This window comes from Lepidothrix coronata, unplaced genomic scaffold, assembly GCF_001604755.1.
Source record: "Lepidothrix coronata isolate B3197 unplaced genomic scaffold, Lepidothrix_coronata-1.0 Scaffold5, whole genome shotgun sequence".
Lineage (NCBI taxonomy): Eukaryota > Metazoa > Chordata > Aves > Passeriformes > Pipridae > Lepidothrix > Lepidothrix coronata.
Genome location: NW_016690185.1, coordinates 2657498 through 2674718, shown reverse-complemented (window position 1 = coordinate 2674718; position 17221 = coordinate 2657498). Strand labels below are relative to the sequence as shown.

Genomic DNA, 17221 nt, shown 5'->3' with positions numbered 1-17221 from the left:
CTCTATTAATGACTAAAGAGTTGCAGGTTTGAGTCTTGAGAACTGTTGATAGGAATACTGGGTATAGCAGGGATGAAGTAGTGGTGTGTATGAGTGCATGTACACGTATATATACACACACCACGCTTGGACAGGCCATCGTCCTCCCTAAAATTTTCACAGACTTTCTTGTTTTGGTTCACTCTGCAGACGTTTTGTACTACAATTTTACTGAAGATGTATGTTTCTTTTATGTTTGTAACATAGCACTGAGATTTTACTATGTTGAGCATGCTGTGTTTTAGCAGGCATCACTCACTGAGTGACTGAAAGTTTGTAAAACATTTTTCCCACCTGTTGAACAGAAGTATATATGTAGAATCATAATTAAATATAATTAGATGTTTCTTTGAAATAATGCCTTCTAAATCTCTGGAGTGGCATATGTGAACCAGTCCTGAGCTCAAACAATTGGGATTATTTTATCTGTTTTGTTTGCAGAATTTACACTGCAGCATTCAGTCGTAAGTGGGTTCATTCGAGAAGCTTAAAATGAGATGATACCAGCAACTGGCACAAATCAAACACTTCCCTGCCTTCCCACTCCTGCACATTGATAGGATTAATACTTTCTGGCAAAAGGCCCAGGTTGAAACAGACAGCATGGACAAAAGCTTGCACTACCTCTTTAAAAACCACCAAATCTAAATATGAGCATGCTGTGGGATGAAGCAAATTCAGTTACCAGGTCCTTAGGAACCCACCTGCCCAACCTCAGCCTTGGGACAGAGCACCAAAAGCTTTCTTGGCAGCACCCAGTTCCTTCAGGATGGGGGAAGGGAATGAGAAGACATATGTATGTCTTGAGTGACCTAGGAGGTGCCTGCAGGAGCAATGCTCACGTCCACTCATCCTGCTTAAAGGCACTAACTTGTTTTCCTGAAGAAGGTAGCTAGTCCAACAATTCATCCCAAAAGGATGAATTTGGGACAGGAAATATCTGTGAGATATGGAGGACTTCTTCCCTCACCATGATTCTCTGAGGTCACTTTCTGTGGCTGGGTGATGCTGGGATGAAATCCCAGGCAGATCCCTGGGACAAGGACCCAGTAGCAGGCAGCAGACGAAGTGAATTGCTGAAGCGAGGAGTCGCAGGTGCTCTCTCAGTGTCAGAGCTGTAATAACACCCATCAGTTTCCTGAAAGTGGTTTCCTTGGCATTTCAGTGGGAGGAACTTTGTACAGTGAGGCTCTGTGTGGAGCAAGTGCTGGGAATTGAGAGCCTGCAGATCCTGCAGAAGACAGACAGTTGGACGTCGTTTGTACTTAGATGGCATCTCATCCCCAAAAGGTTGGGGTTTCCCCTGGAGATATTTTGTAAGCCATGAGCAGGAAGGCTGCCAAGATTACTACCCTGGAGAAGGAGTGTTTCTTGGTGGCAGCACAAAGCCCAGTGTGATGCAGTGACCACTCACCTGACCTCCAGCCTTAGGCAGGCAGTAGGTCTTACCTGCAGGAGCTCCTGCTTTGTGCCGATTAACCCAAGCCATGTGGGTGTGCATCCTTTTTAAATCAAGCATAGTTACTTCCACAACTTTGCAGAGACAGACAGTACATCACAGCCTGTTGTGTAAAGGGTTAATTACTGGTTAATTACCCATAACAGATCGTTGCTGAAAAAGCAGAACAAAGTTCCCTGTTCACAGTCTGGACTGGAACAGCATTCCGTTCCAATGCATTTTCCACCTTTGCTAGATTAGAGCCCGCAGTTGCCAGATTTATTCATTGTATGAATACTGCTATACTGTGAACAAAATAACAAAATACCATTTAAGGTTTTGGTTTATAACAAAGCCTTCTGCCACCCAGTTTTCAGTCATTTAATTTCTTTTCCCTGAACACTCTTCCAATTTTTCCAACACTTTTGTAAAATGAAGCAGCAGAACCTGAATATGTTATTCATGGAGCAGAGGAATGAGAACCAAATACAGCATCACCATAACCTACCTACTCATCCTTTGATTTTCATTTGTTTGTACAGCTGAGGCTCACATTAGCCCTTTTGGCCACAGCCTTGCGTGGGGAATTCATGTCAAGCTGATTGCTTCCCAGGATCCCGGGTCTTATATTCAGTCTCTGCTTTGGAGAATAGAGTCCTCTCTCTCCCTCTCACCCTGTAAGTATGGCCTGTATTCTTTATTCTAATAAGGTGATTCTGTACTTGGCCATATTAACACCTAAACTGGTTTCTCCCATCTTTCTACAGATCCCAGTTGCTCTTGTAAGGCTTATCCTTTTGTGGTTTGTTTTCTGCTGTCCACAGTCTCATGTCTAACCACGATGACTTAACTTTAATCCAGGTCACTGATAAGGCTATTAAATAGTAAAGAGATGATCACCAATACCTGTGATAACTCAATAGAAACCCATTTGTTTGCTAATAAATAATTTCTCATTTACTGTTACACATTGGTTTCCTTCATTTATCAGCTTTATAATGCTTTTAATATGATTGTGGACTCAGAAGTGACTTTAGTATAAAATAAGTTCGAGGTTTTTGCCTGACCTCATACAGTGCTCTCCACCTGTGGAGTCCTGCTCTCCGTGTAGAGATGGAGACACTCCATAAGGCTTCAAAGCATTGTTTCTTCATAAAGATATCCTATAGAACAAGTCAAATGACTTAGAGTTGTAATACCGTTAACAAAGCTGTCTTCATCAAATGAACTTGTATTTTTGCAAGAAATTACATCAAATTAGTTTGACAGGATCTATTTCCCTTAAAGCCAAATTAATTGACTTTTATTACAGAGCTTTAAAAAAAAATTATTAATTGAGATCTATATTGGTTGTTTTATCCTCTGCAAAACACTGGAGACTCAGCCAATCGGTGTGTAATTACTTTTTACCTCTCTTAAACAGTAGCCCAATATGAGCCTTCCTCCTGCCCCTGGTCCTTCCCCAGTGGCCCAGAACTGCTTTAGATGCAGCAGTAGCAGCTCCAAGACTAGATCTTTAAAAGCTTCTGAAACAAGTTTATTGCTAGCAACTCATCTGAATCACCCAGAATTGTTTATCTGCTGTTTAACAACCCCTCTCCAGGGGCTACTCTGGTGGGAAGCTATTTCATTATCATCATCATAGACAGATCATCCAGCCTTTTATCTGTGTACCAATCAGAAATATTTTTTCATAACTCCTCTTGCTGTCATATTGTTATGAACTATTTTACCATTTGTATTGTTCAGGATTCAGCATTCATAATCTATTTAGAAAAATAAAAAATTACACATCTGATTTTATCTGCCTTAATTTTTCCTAGTGTCTTCTTCATTCCTCTATATAATCTTTATTTAGCTTTTTTGCTTATTATCTTTTCCCCTTTCTCTCTTCATGTATCAGTTTTGTATATAATATTTTATATGTTTTTTTCACTTCTTTGTGAAACAACTCAGCTGTTAGGTTTTTTATTGTGTGTTATTTTTATCTAGCCCATTTTCATGGTTGTAGCACTGTAGGCATTTAGGAAACGTCTTAAACTGCTTGCAATGTCAGCAACTTTCTGTATGTTCTGCCTTCAGCCTGATTTGACTCCCATTCGCTCCAGTTTTGTGAAATTGTCTCTCAGAAAGCATGCACTGTGATTTTACTTTATGCATATATAAAGAGCATATGTTCATATATTGCTTAAAATTTTGCTAGTCTGGGTTTGATTGCAGACAATGTTAGCTATCTGCACAGGAAGCGTTGGTCCTTTTCAGTCTAAACAACCAGTAACCTTATGGTTTGTGATCATTTCCTCCCTCTGAGACAAAGTGGAGAACAGGGATGCTCTGACTCCTCTACTAAACCACATATGACTCACAGGCTGTTCAGGTAGCTCCATCATGGGACCAGCAGCAGTAAGTTGTGCTTGTGCTGGCCCTGCAGCTCCTGCCAGTTGCAGTCCCTGGCTGGAGAAGGAAGCAAGTAAGTGGGTCCTGCTGAGCATGGCATGGTTGTGTGATCACCACGGGGTTTAGCTTGTGTGCAGTGGAGTTTAGCTATGTCCCATAAGGTCCTCATGTTGTGGTGATCATGCTGTGAACTGCTTCTGAATTGTCTTTCCCCTTTGGTGCTGCAAGGCCTATGTTGTGTATGACTCATTTAGCTAATTGGCAAGGACTTTATTTCACGGGGTTAGGATGGCTGATCTTTTAGCAGTTAGTGACTTATTTGTAGCCCTTTGGAAAGTACAAGAGTGCTTTAGTGCTAGTGACATAAGGATTCCAGCCTAAGTAACACAGGGAGGGATTTTGTACTTCTTGTATATAGGTGTTGAAGAAGTCCATCATCCCTGTACTCTCCAAGATTGTTTACTTCCAAGTTGTTGGTCACTCGGACAGACATCATTTGTGACATATATGGGCTGTCAACTCCCCTCTTCCATTTGGAACTTTTAAAATTGACTACAACTGTTTCTGTTAATAATATAATTTAAATGTAGCTATTATTTTTCAGGAATATTTTTTGCATTGTTACTTTGCAACTACAACTGTTTCTGTTAGTAATAGAATCTAAATGTAGCTATTATTTTTCAGGAGTATTTTTTGCGTTGTTACTTTGCAGGCAGAGGGTATATCCATTTTTTTCAGATTCTTGTAATTAGCGTATAGGCAACTAAAAAGGGTTATCTTCTCATAGCCTCTGCTTTGGTTAATGTTGTCCTCAATATCATGGTTTTGTGCTGCATATGACTGTGGTTGTTTCTTTAACCCAACTTGTCCAGCCAACCTGGCTTACAAAGTGTGTATTTGTTCCCTATCAAGAGGTCCCTTTCCTTTTACAACACAATCCACAAATATGACATCTGTCCCCTGTGCTGTGTACCTAGCTTTTAACTTCGGCAGCCTTCATTTTTTTGTCTTTTCGTGCTAGGAAACTCCAAACAGAATCTCGCAATATCCTGAATTGTTGAGAGATGTGTAGTTCATGGGACATATTGCAAAACAGTAATTTTCAGTGAAACCCTGTTTGTCTGCTCCAGATTACCATCCAGTCCTGCACTTGTTTTTGTGTCTTAAATACACAGAAACAGAGAAACCTCTGTTGACTACCTCTTCCTCACGCATTGCTCTTTTCATTCTGCTGATGAGGATGGTTGGAGCCATCCTCAGGGGCACTTTGGGTCAATTGCTCTTACTCAGAGGGCCAAACTGGGGAGGGGGTGCAGGCAGTAGGAGGGGTAGCTCAAACACCACCAGCAAAATGTTACCACAGCATCCAGTGGATGTGTATTTGCTTGGTCTGGTGTCTGCTATGGGCTTGTGGACCACCCAGTGATTTATGGGCTCCAATGCTCTCTGGACCACCAGACAAGGAGCACCATTGTAGATACTCCTGCATGTTAAATTGAGCAAATGTCCACTTTGGCAAACTTCCACACTTGATTCTGTGTGACTAACAGGATCTTCAGATGGGTTTTTGAGCTTGGCAAATGCACCTTGGTTCTCAGACCAGAATTAAAGTACAGTTTCTTCTCCTAAGCATATGAATCTTTGAGAAAGAATGAGAGAGAGAAACAAAGAAGTCAGCCTTCCTCTGGCTTTAGAGAATAGGCTATTAAATAGAGTTAGGATCTGCTGTTTTGGTCACTCATTGCATAACAGAAAACCAGATTGCAAGAGACTCACCCATCCCCCTGAAGATGCCTCCAGAGACAGTGCCATGCCTGGCGGATACTTGTCTAACCTTCACGTTGCCTTAGGCAGTCTATTCCAGGTTGTTTTGCTGTCCTTGCCAATGGAAAGGATTTTCTTCCCTGACACCTAGCCTAAATATCCACAGCTTCCAGTTAGTCCATTATTTCAATGTGACTTCCTGCTTAGGCCATGAAAGTTTAAAGTAGGAACTCTATTCCTATAGCTGTGCTGAGAAGATTTCAGTAGCTTTAAGCTAAAGGACCAGGCTGTGGACCTGTAGCTTAGACTCACTACACATGACTATACCTTGCAGATCATTCCCTGACCAGTATGTGCAATGACCTCAGGTTCATGATGAAATAAAATTATCTCTTCTACTTGTCCTCAGATATGGACATAAAGCTTAAAAATAGATCTACAATGTGTTTAGTGATACTTAGGTATTTTGAACAATGTGAAGGGCCCTCTAGCTGTTTGCTGGCTTCCTTTGGAAAATTCTCACTAACCCAGCAGAATCTATCTTTCATGGCTTTTGAAGCCCAATTTTCTCTGACTAGCAGAAGCGACCTTCTATCATGATTTTTCCCACCACCTCTTTTTTAAACTCGAAGTCCCAACTCTTGAAGCATCTGGGATGTTCTCGCATGTTTACTGTTGGCTCATCCACCTCCAGACTGTGATATTCCAATTCAAGCAGTGCAGCCACCTAAGAGTCAGGGCAGGCTGTGGGTTCAATCACCAAGAATGAAAACTGATCAGTTCTACAACCATACACACTGATGCAAAGACAAAGAGGACAATACACGGAGGAGAGAAGGCATCTGTCCAGTATTGTGGTTTTGTGTTCTTCTATTGCTGCTGCTGCTATCTTGAATTGCTAGTATCTTTTCATGAGGGAGAGAGAGACAGAAAGAAAGACAAAGGGAGACAGAGAGGAGCAGGCCCTTTTAGGCATAGGTCCATGTGTAGCAGTTTTGGTAGTACCTCTTAGAGTTCCCTGAGGTAGCAGCGGGAGGTAGGCAACCTCATTGGGCTTTGTGATACTGCAGGGTCCACTCTGAGCTGAGAGTATTGATCCACCTTTGGAGGCAGAGGGACTTTCTTGTGGTTCACTGGTCTGCAGCAGAAGCCAACGAAAGGGAAAGTATCTATTCTTTCTCCTCCTGTTCTTTTGGATTCTGCCTCAATTCCCTTCCTTACTCGTCTCCTGCTCTGGTGATTGCCCCATCCAGGTTTGTGTAGGTTATCTCTGCTTCTAGGGGCATCTCTCAGGTTTTTGGCACTTGGGAGTGTATGTGGTTAAAAGAAAGTAGAGACTGACCATAGACTTCCTAGAAGTCATCCCAGGTAGCACAGTTGCAGCCTGTGGTAGAACATGGGGAACTGTAGTTTGTAGGGTAGTTGGCAAAAGAGAGTTGAAAATCACTGGTCTTAATCACCTCATGGTTGGACTGTGTGCATCAACACTGACACTCTTCTGTAAGAGGGAATGCAAAGTTAGGAATTGAAAAGAAAGTGAGTGATGCAGATGCACTGTCACCACTTCCCACCAGCAGACTGATGTTCACCCAGTCTCCCAACAATGACTACTCTCAAAAAACTCAATTTTTATTGCTGAGCACAACATGATATGGTATAGAATATCCCTTTGGTCAGCTGGGGTCAGATTCACCAGCTGTGTTCCCTCCCAACCTCTTGCCTACCTCCAGCCTACTTGCTGCAGTGCCAGAGTGAGAAACAAAGAAGGTCCTGATGCTGTGCAAGCTAAAGTAGCTAAAGCATGGGTGTGTTATCAACATCCTTTTGGTCACAAATCTAAAGCACAGCAGAGTTTGGAACACTATGAAGGAACTTAACTCCATCCAGACCCAATACACAATACGAAGCTGTCACCTAGCAGTAAACTGTCATACACTGAAACCACAGTGGCAACAGCTGGATTTGAGAAAACAGGTCTCACTGGAGCACTTTTTTGTGTGTGTATGTGTAAGTGTGGGCAGAGTTTTTGCGTCTTCCCGTTACTGATGTAGTCAGTACCATCAGCACTCTGGTCCCTTACTGGCCTTTGCCACAATGTGGCTGCCACCCTGTTTGGGGTCTCCACCTGTAAATGTCTTTGCTGTTGTATATGGAGCCAGCTACAATGATGGTGAAAAGACTGGGGGTTTCTTTGCGAGATAACCACAGGCAAATTTTTGCTTGTGTTTTTGAAGGAGGATATTTTTAACCTGTTGTAACTGGACAAAGAAGGGATTTAAATAATACTTTTAAAATATTAACAGTAGCAACCTTGGTGACATGAGAGCACCTTGGGATGGGAATGGGTCCTGAAAGGGTCTCGAAGAAAGTCATCTGCTGATGTGAGACTCAGCTTGCTCCTTTTTCCTTGCCATCACATCCTCCAAGGTCTTCATCACAAAACAAATCAGACAAGGCTGAGAAGAGGTTAGTTTCATTTGTGCATGGGAGGGAGCAGTGAGGGTTTTTTTTGAGAGAAAATCTTTTTCTATGCCTCTTTCCTAGTCCACAGTGGCAAACACGCAGAACTTCTATACTGCTTCCTTCCCTTTTCCCCTCTTCCTTCCCTGCCCATCCTGATTCACATTTTGCACTCTGCTCTGTGCTGCTCCCATACTGCAGGTCAAATGAACACCCATTAATCCTGGGCAGATTCTAAAAATAAGAACTGAAAGAAAAAATATCAGAACAGTGTGAATCAAACTGCAATCATCCTTCTGTTCTCTCAATGGGAGAAAATAAAAGAGGAAATCAATGGAGACACTCTTTCACTTCTTCTCTTTCCAAGACAAAATTATTCTGGCGTTTGCAGCAGTTTTCCCTTGATATAGGTTTTCTAATTTATACACTTAAAAGACACTTTACAATTTAGGTGCATTAGCTCAAAATGCTTATGCAGACCATTCACTCACTTCTCTCTGCTTGTGAATAGAGCTGCCATAAGCAGCCTGATGAAGGAGGAATGTAGCTTGAAATCACGCTATTGAATTTGCATGGTGCTCTCATATGTTACTCCAAACTAAGGATAGACCCATCCTCTGGGAGGTTTAGCTATAGAGTAAGCACTGTGTTTACTGTGTGTAGCTGCTGCCTTTAGCTGTTAATTTCAAAGCTTCCTTTAACTCATTTTAAGCATAAAAAAAAAACCTTTATGCAGCTTTGAGTCTGACTTGCTCTTTGGCTTATGAGCATAAAACCTGCAGGCCTTCCTTCTGAAGTTAGCTATACATAAGCTTCTTTCTTTTAGATTACAAGTGAAGTTTGGATGTTGGTGGGAAAAGAAAAAGACACAGAAGGACCTTTTCTCAGAATTGCTCTTCCTGTTCTGTGTTTTTCTAGGGCATCTTTTTCTTAAAGTAATAAAAGCCCTGAGACAGTACAAGGCATAACTCAGTTACTGCAAGTTTAAGAGACTGCAGGGTGAGCCTCTGCTTTAATTGCTTCTTGTGTTTTGTTCTGGTTTGGTTTTGCTGAAAGGGATGTATCACAGAGAGTGGAAGAGAATTCACTGTGTTTTGAAAAAGATGAAGCCATGACATTCACAGATTCAGCTGTCAAAGAAGCCACAGAAAACCAAAAGGGGGGTGACATGTCCCTTTGGAAGCAGTTTGGAGGGTTTATCTTCTCTTTTTGGATTGGGGAGCTTTCGATTATGGCTGCTCAAATGGCCACATTGTGCTAATGCAGCTTCCTGTGGCCTTGCCAGGTGACCTCTTCACCAACCAGTCCCACCACCACAACTGTCCCTCAAACAACCATGTACGGACATGGTTATTGTCCCTCCTGCCCACCTGGAGCGCTGACTTCCTTTTTCTTCTCTAGTTTGTAAAATACAGCTCGTATAGCTATAGTGTTAAGAAATAGATCATCTGGGTTGTAATAAATCTCTTGCCACAGTGCGATCATATCCTCTCACCGGCAGGGTGATGGATCTGTTTGTCAAGACATTCATCGCTCTTTCTTTCTGGCATTGAGTGGCCACCCGCCCTGCCCCATGGACAGCTGTGCTCACAGCCTCTGGCAGAAGCCAAGGGTCTGGTTGTAGCTCACTGAAATCCTTCAACATGTGCCTTGTCTTTCCCAGTTCTGACCTCTGAGGCTGGCTGAAATTAAACAGCAAGATGAAGCCCAAACCTTCCATCTTTCATAACTGACTCTTAGTTCAGGTCCCAAAGAGGAAAAAGAGGGAAGGCAAGCACAGGGCTATACTTCGCAGACATGTGTTACAACTTAAATCTTGTCTGTAGTGTCAGGAAGCTGTCATTTCCAGGGCTGCGTCCCCAGTCACTTGGTAACAGGGAGAAACAGCAGGGCAGAATATGGCACTTCAAAGCTCCTTGCAGGATCTGCTCTTCTCGTGGTAGCAGGAGCTGCTCCTTTTCCTGAACTGCTTCTGCCACCATTGTAGAAGATTTCCAAAGCAACTGTATGCTGACAAGAAACAATAGTAGGAGCACTCCAGCACTGTAAAAGACATTTTCTTTGAACCAGAGCACTATGGCAGCAGGAACTCATCTAAGACTGCTCTTCCTACTCCTCCAGCCATAGATATTCCATTGACACTGGGCAGTAGCCTGACTTTTGACTGCTGCAGATGAACAATTAAACAGCTGGGATTTTTATAGTCAGGCTGCTAAAGCAGAATCTGGGAGTGAAGCGTTAAAGGACTCCCTTAAAAAATCAAATTAATGCAGCCTAGGAATTTTTCAGTGCTGTTTTGAAACATACTTGACTTGAAGTTTTGCCCTGGTGTTTCTGGCTTTTTGTTCAGAAATATCACATAGTGTATGTGAGATTTTCTGCATATCTTTAACAGTCAGAGGACATCCAGTGGTAGTACTGCATCTGATTTACATTTTTTAATGCTGTCTGACGGGTGTGGTACACATAGATTTGCAAGAATTCTACACAAATCTCCAGCTTCATTCAAGGCTGAACCACATTATCACATCACAATAAAATTATATTCTTTCTAGATCAGACATTAGTATAAAAATTATATGTATATACACTAGCCTGCAACCCACAAGCCTGAGAAATAACTAATAACACCTAAAAGTTTGAATTATTTTGAAGTATTTGTTGTATCTTCCTGACCTGCTTTATGATTCCTAAAAATTGTGGAATCACTGGTTAAGCTGGAATGAAGACAGTCCTCTGAAAGGTACCAGAGTTAATAGATAAAAACAAAAATAATTCAATAAGTGTTGCAATTTTATTCCATCTGTTTCATTTGAGTTGGCTCGAAACTGACACAGTATTAATTCTGAAAATCCAAAATGTTCCCATCAGCATAGATGTGAGTCAGAGAGAGGTCAGCAAGCAGACAGCATGAGAATTACTGACCTACATAGGACTAGTTTTAAGTGCCTATTTGTTGCCCAACTTGGAATGCCTTCCTAGCGACTTGTAATATTCAAAGTGGGTGAGTGAACCTTCTCGGAAAATATTGGGGTTTAATGTGTCTCAGGCTTGTGTTTCAAAATACATACTCCATCAGTTTCTCTCTAGGGAGCTACTAATAGTGGAATGGAAAGTAAGACATTTCAACTTCAGGGTAAATTTCTGTGTTGATTATTATCCATATCCAGCCTGCAGGAGGAATTCCACAGAAAACTAAAATCTCTTTAAAAATTCTTGTAGTTCTTTCTCTTGGAAAGCCTTTTCTGTCCTTCTTGCATCTTCTTGGTAACTCGGAATGTTATATTTTGAATATAAAATCCTACTGTAGCTCATAAAATTTGGCTTATTTGATGTCACAGTCTGATAGTTCTGTGGTGCTTTCAGCAAAACATAAAACACCAAAAAGATGTCCCTTAGAGAATCTATTTTTCACAGCCATGCTGGATGCATCCCTTGGTGTGATTAATAAGCATGTTCACCACAAAGACTGAATAAAAGCCAAGGATTTTGTGCTTCTGATTCTCTTTTAACATAACTATTTCTTAACTCAGCCTCCCTGCTGATGCTTTCCAGACAAGATTTGTAGGATTTGGTCAGAAAAAGACAGTTGATGGTTACCAGTCATCCAGCCTTTCCCTTTCATGTCTTTCACTGAAAGAAGTTGTCTTAAAAATATCCCATCGAATTTCATTCCACAGAAATCCAAGGGGAAGGAGAATGCACCCTACTGGGTCTGAACCTGCTCCACATCTCTTCAGCAGTTTGGACCCCTCTCCCATTCTGGTCCCCTTTCCTGTGCAAGGAGTTCAAGAACAGAGGCATGGATGGAAAGGTGCAGAATAGACAGATTTTTCCCTGCATCTCCCTGTACCCCTCAAACATTTTAGGGCCTATCTTCTTTTACAACTCTAAAAAAAGCAGGTTCTGAAAAGGCACCATAATTCAGCTGTGAGTTGTAAAATCATAGAATCATAGAATCATGGCATGTTAAGGGACTGGAATGGACCTTAAAGATTATCTAGTCCCAATCCCCCCTGCCATGGGCAGGGACACCTCCCAGTAGACCAGGTTGCTCAAGACCTTATCCAGCCTGGGTTTGAACACTGCCAGGGTTGGGGCACCACAACCTTACTGGGCAACCTGTTCTAATGTATAACCACCCTCACAGTGAAAAATTTTTTCTTAATATCTAACCTAAATTTCCCTTTTCAATTTGTACTCATTACTCCTTGTCCTATCACTACAGTTCCTGACAAAGAGTCCCTCTCTGGCTTTCCTGTAGAACCCCTTTAGATACTGGAAGGTTGCCATGAGGTCTCCACACAACCTTCTCTTCTCCAGGCTGAACAGCCCCAACTTTCTCAGCCTATCTTCATAGGGGAGGTTCTCCAGTCCTCTTATTACCTTCATGGCCCTCCTCTGGACTTTCTCCAACAGTTCCATGTCCTTCTTATGTACTGTACACAGTACTTCAGGTGAGGTCTCACAAGGGCAGAGTAGAAGGGGAGAATCACCTCCCCCAACCTGCTGGCCACGCTTCTGATGCAGTCCAGGATTCTCATGGCTTCCTGGGCTGCGAGCGCACGTTGCCAGCTCATGTTGAGTTTTGCATTAACCATCACCCCTAAGTCTTTCTTCACAGGGCTGTTCTCAGTCACATCTCTGTCCAATCTGTAGGTGTGTATCTGGGCTTGCCCTGACTCAGGTGTAGGATCTTGCACTTGGCCTTATTGAACTTCATGAAGTTCACACAGTCCCACCTCCCAAGCCTGTCAAGGTCTCTGGATGGCATCCCTTCCCTCCAGTGTGCCGACTGCACTACACAGCTTGGTGTCCTGATGCTCTGAAGGAGTGAATTTACACCAGTCTTTCTCCCATCCATATGCTTACAGATGCAGAAGCTACACTAAGTAGAGGTTAATCAGTACTTTTTGCTTTTCAAATATTACATGTTATAGCTTTTAAAATAGAAGTATTAAAAAAAAGAATTTTCCTGGTATTCCTTGACTTTTCCTAGGATTTGATTAACTAGCAGCGGACTGCTTTTGTTTCTATAAATGGAGCGGATGCCTGTCTTTGTTAAATGTTTCAGTTTTGGCTTCCATTTTGTATCAAGAACCAACAGAAAAACCAAAGGAGGTTGATTTACAATAATAAGAATGTTAATACATCTCCTTAGCCTTGCCCAAAAGTAATTAAAGTGCTATGATTATATAAATAATTAATAATGATATAATGAATTTTATATCTTTGTCAACTAATATTTTGACCATGTAGGAGGAAACTACTATTCTGGTTAAACTCATGTTGGTTTGCTTGCAATGTAAATGTTGGAGTCCAAGAAATATAGCAAAGGCAAGAAAGGAGACAAATAACATAATGTTTATTTTCATTTGTCACTAAGGAAGTCTCAAAAAACATGTAAGTGAGGGTTTTTTATGTTTTCATGAAAACACATGTTTTATATTGCCCATAAAAACACAACTTTAGAATAAACAAATTCAGCTTGCTTACATTAGAAAAGTTCATTTTAATTAGACCAGTTACATACCTTTTTACAATCCCAGTGTCAAATTATGATAATTCTGCATGACCCATAACTCACACATCTGAGAAATGCTGCCTTTCTTAATGAAAATGTAATAAAAACTTGTTCCTTTACTGTAAGATGCACAGCATGTTGGATGAACAACATTGTGTGCTCATCTCTGGAGATTTTAGTGTAAAACAACTCCAGATTTTGTTTGGTGATCTCAGAGCTGGCTGAATAACTTCAGCCTTCCACAGCTCCAAATGCTGACATGCAGGGAGACGAGACTTTTGGATATTAAAAGCCTGGTCTGTGATACTGAAGGAGATTAGTTTTTGGAATCCATTCATTAACACAAAGGCCAATGCTGAATGGAGGTTATATTTATTGTCTATGAAACCCCTGAGTAAGCTGAAATCACTTTAGGCATGTACGTGCATACATGTATTCTCTCACATTTAGCCAACTCCCCATGATGCTGTTTCTTTGAGCCAGGAACAGACAACTTGCAGAGACTTGGCTTGAAAAGATGTGTGCATGTAACACTCTCTGTCACATTTTGCAAGAGGCTACAGTTAAGCAGTCTTTATACTTGGATTGTCTAGACACTGTGACAGTGGGAGGGGACAAGTGAAAGAAAAAGCCCATTTTGTCAGTCGTTCTCTTTGCATCTCCTTCCCTGTGTGCTGCCATTGCCAGCAAAAAACTAAAGCAAGCAAAAATCAAACAAAAAATCAAGAAACTGATAATTCACTGGTTTACTATACATATCATTCCTAGTAATAAAACCCAAACAATTTTTTTTGGAACTACAGTACATATGTATACCATTTCCTTGTTTATTCACTTTTTTCAGAATTAATACTTTGAGCAGTTTTAGTTTTGCAGCTGATTTGTCATTTTAACTTTTTCCTCATCAATGTGTAAATGAGGTGTGTAGGGCTGTCTTGTCAGCAGTTGTAAATTTGTATGTGAAATATACCCAGATTTCAGTGGGGATTTCTTTTCCTGCTCAGCTGAATCTTAGTGAATGAGTAACAAGAAAACTCCTTTCCCTCCCACTGCTCTCCCAGATTTCATGTTTCCTATCTCTTTTTTTCTTTCTTTTGTACTTTTTTCCAAGGAAGCACATGGGGAAAAATAAGAGAAGAAACAGAGCTGGGAGGGGAAAGGGAGGAGGTGATAGAATTTCACAGGGACATAAGCCTGCAAGCCATCAAAGAGGCTGTGAGATTCTTCACTGCTTTAAGGTGAAGCATGTTGCAGCACTTGCAGCTTTTAACCAGTCTGATTTAATGGCTCACTCTTCTCTGTTCGGATAGTCAGCATCTCTTTCTGCCTTTTCTTTTGAGCTGGGATTTCTCTCGTGGTATCTCCCGTGCAGCATTTGCTCTTTGCCCATGTTTTGCCCTCTGCACACCACAGCCATGCTTTCACAGAGGGTCCCAGACTAACCCTTCCTGCCCAAAGCCTCCTGGACACTGCCCGTGCTATAGCAGTGAGATGAGCCACCACCACACCGGGTTCTTGTCTTCCATATGGTCCTGCTTCACTTCCTGGCACTGCCCGTGAGACTCCTTGGTTCTGAGAGGAACTGGGAAAACTTCACCTCTGTGTGACATCTCCAAACAAAGGGTTTCCAGAGCCAGACCATCCTGCTGTTGAAATTGTAAAAGCAGTAGACGTTATCTCCACAAGCAGTTTTTCACAGCTGATAGATATGAAGCCAGCTGGGCCACCTCTGCACCTGTTGTGGTCCCTGTGGGCTCACCTGCAGTCACTACTGGTGCTGGGCATGCACAGTACTCTGCACCTCCATTTCCAACCCAGCTTCCAAGGCGATCAGAGGCTGGAGGTCCACACAGCTGCCACAGCAGTAGCAGCAGCAGTGTGTTTTGCAGCCTCCAGGCTGCAAAACCCTTTCCCTTGTCCTGTTGCTTTAGTTTCTTGAGGGATACCCACACGTGCCACCTCTTGCTGCAAGTGCAGACTCAGGAGTCCATTTTCTTGTTCTCCTGAAAAAACTTAAACATTTTGGTGAGGGAACCCTGCTGAGTGGATATGGTGTCTTCAAGGTAAAAAAGAAATGCAAAAAGGGCACTTTTAAGTTAGAGGAAGGGAGGGTAGACTCGTGCTAACTGCAGGCAATACAGGTAAGGGAAATGCAATAAAATTTCAGAATCACAGAATCATTTAGGTTGGAAAAGACCTCTGAGATCATCACATTCAACCGTTGACTGATCACCACCTTGTCAACTACACCATGGCACTAAGTGCCATGTCCAGTCATTTCTTGAACACATGATGTCCAAACTGAACCTCCCCTGCCACAGCTTAAGACTACGTCCTCTCATCCTGTCACTAGTTGCCTGGGAGAAGAGGCCAACCCCCACCTGGCTACAACCTCCTTTCAGGTAGTTGTAGTGGGTGATAAGGTCACCCCAAGCCTCCTTTTTTCCAGGCTAAAAAACTCCAGATCCCTCAGCCTCTCCTCATAGTACTTAAGGTCCAGACCCCTCACCAGGGCTGAGTACAGGGGGACAATCACTGCCCTGGGCCTTCTGGCCTGATACAAGCCAGGAAGCCATTGGCCTTCTTGGCCACCTGGGCTCACTGCTGGCTCATCTACAGCTGCCTATTGACCACCACCCCCAGATCCTTTTCCACTGGAAAGCTTTCCAGACACACTTCTCTCAGCCTGTAGCGCTGCGTGGGGATGTTGTGGCTGGAGTGTAGGAGCTGGCAATTGGTCTCATTGAACCTAATACCATTGGTCTCAGCCCATCAGTCCAGCCTGTCCACATCCCTCTGCAGAGCCTTCCTACCCTCCAGCGGATCAACACTCCCACCCAACTTGGTTTTGTCTGCATATTTACTGAGGGTACACTCGATCCCCTCATCCAGATCGTCTGTAAAGATATTGAACAGGACTGGATCCAATACTGATCCCTAGGGGATGTCACTAGTGACCAGGCATCAGCTGTTTGCAACACCATTCACCATCACTCTCTGGACCCGGCCATCCAGCCAGTTTTTTACCCATTGAAGAGTGCACCTGTCCAGACTTTGGGATGCCAGCTTTTCCAGGAGAATGCCGTGGGAGACAGTATCTAAGGTTTTGCTGAAGTCCAGGTAGACAACATCCACAGCCCTTCCGTCCTGCACTAGGCGGGTCACCTGATCATAAAAGAAGATCAGGTTGGTCAGGGAGGACCTACCTCTCCTAAACCCGTGCTGGCTGGGCCTGATCCCTTGGTTGTCCTGTATGTGCCATGTGACCACACTCAAGATGATCTGTTCCATAACCTTGCTGGGCACCAAGGTCAGGCTGACAGGCCTGTAGTTCCCTGGATCCTTCTTCCGTCCCTTCTTGTGGATGGGCTTCACACTGACCAACCAAAATGGTGCTTGTTTTTCTGAACAGGCTTGTAGAATAACTGGAAGTGTCTGCAAATTTTAGAGAATACACTTAAACAGAAGTGTTCTGCTTTTTAATTAGGCAAGGTTAGAGGTAGGAAACAGATATCAAGACTGTGGATTGTCACAAACAAACAGGGAGCTGCTGCATAATTTTTCAAGCATTAGCACTCATGAAACATGTTTTTTCTGAA

General features: G+C 42.5%; 1 protein-coding gene across 4 annotated transcripts in view; it reads left to right on the top strand.

Annotated features, from left to right (window-relative positions):
- FYN (FYN proto-oncogene, Src family tyrosine kinase) overlaps positions 1-17221 on the top strand; it is a 142734-nt gene that overhangs the window by 82329 nt on the left and 43184 nt on the right. For 3 of the 4 annotated variants that reach the window (XM_017829334.1, XM_017829318.1, XM_017829345.1), the window contains exon 3: positions 2020-2154. The exons of the other annotated variant lie outside the window; for it this stretch is intronic. The gene's annotated coding sequence lies outside the window, so the exon portion shown is untranslated. The remainder of the gene's footprint in view (positions 1-2019; positions 2155-17221) is intronic. 4 annotated transcript variants of the gene reach the window in all.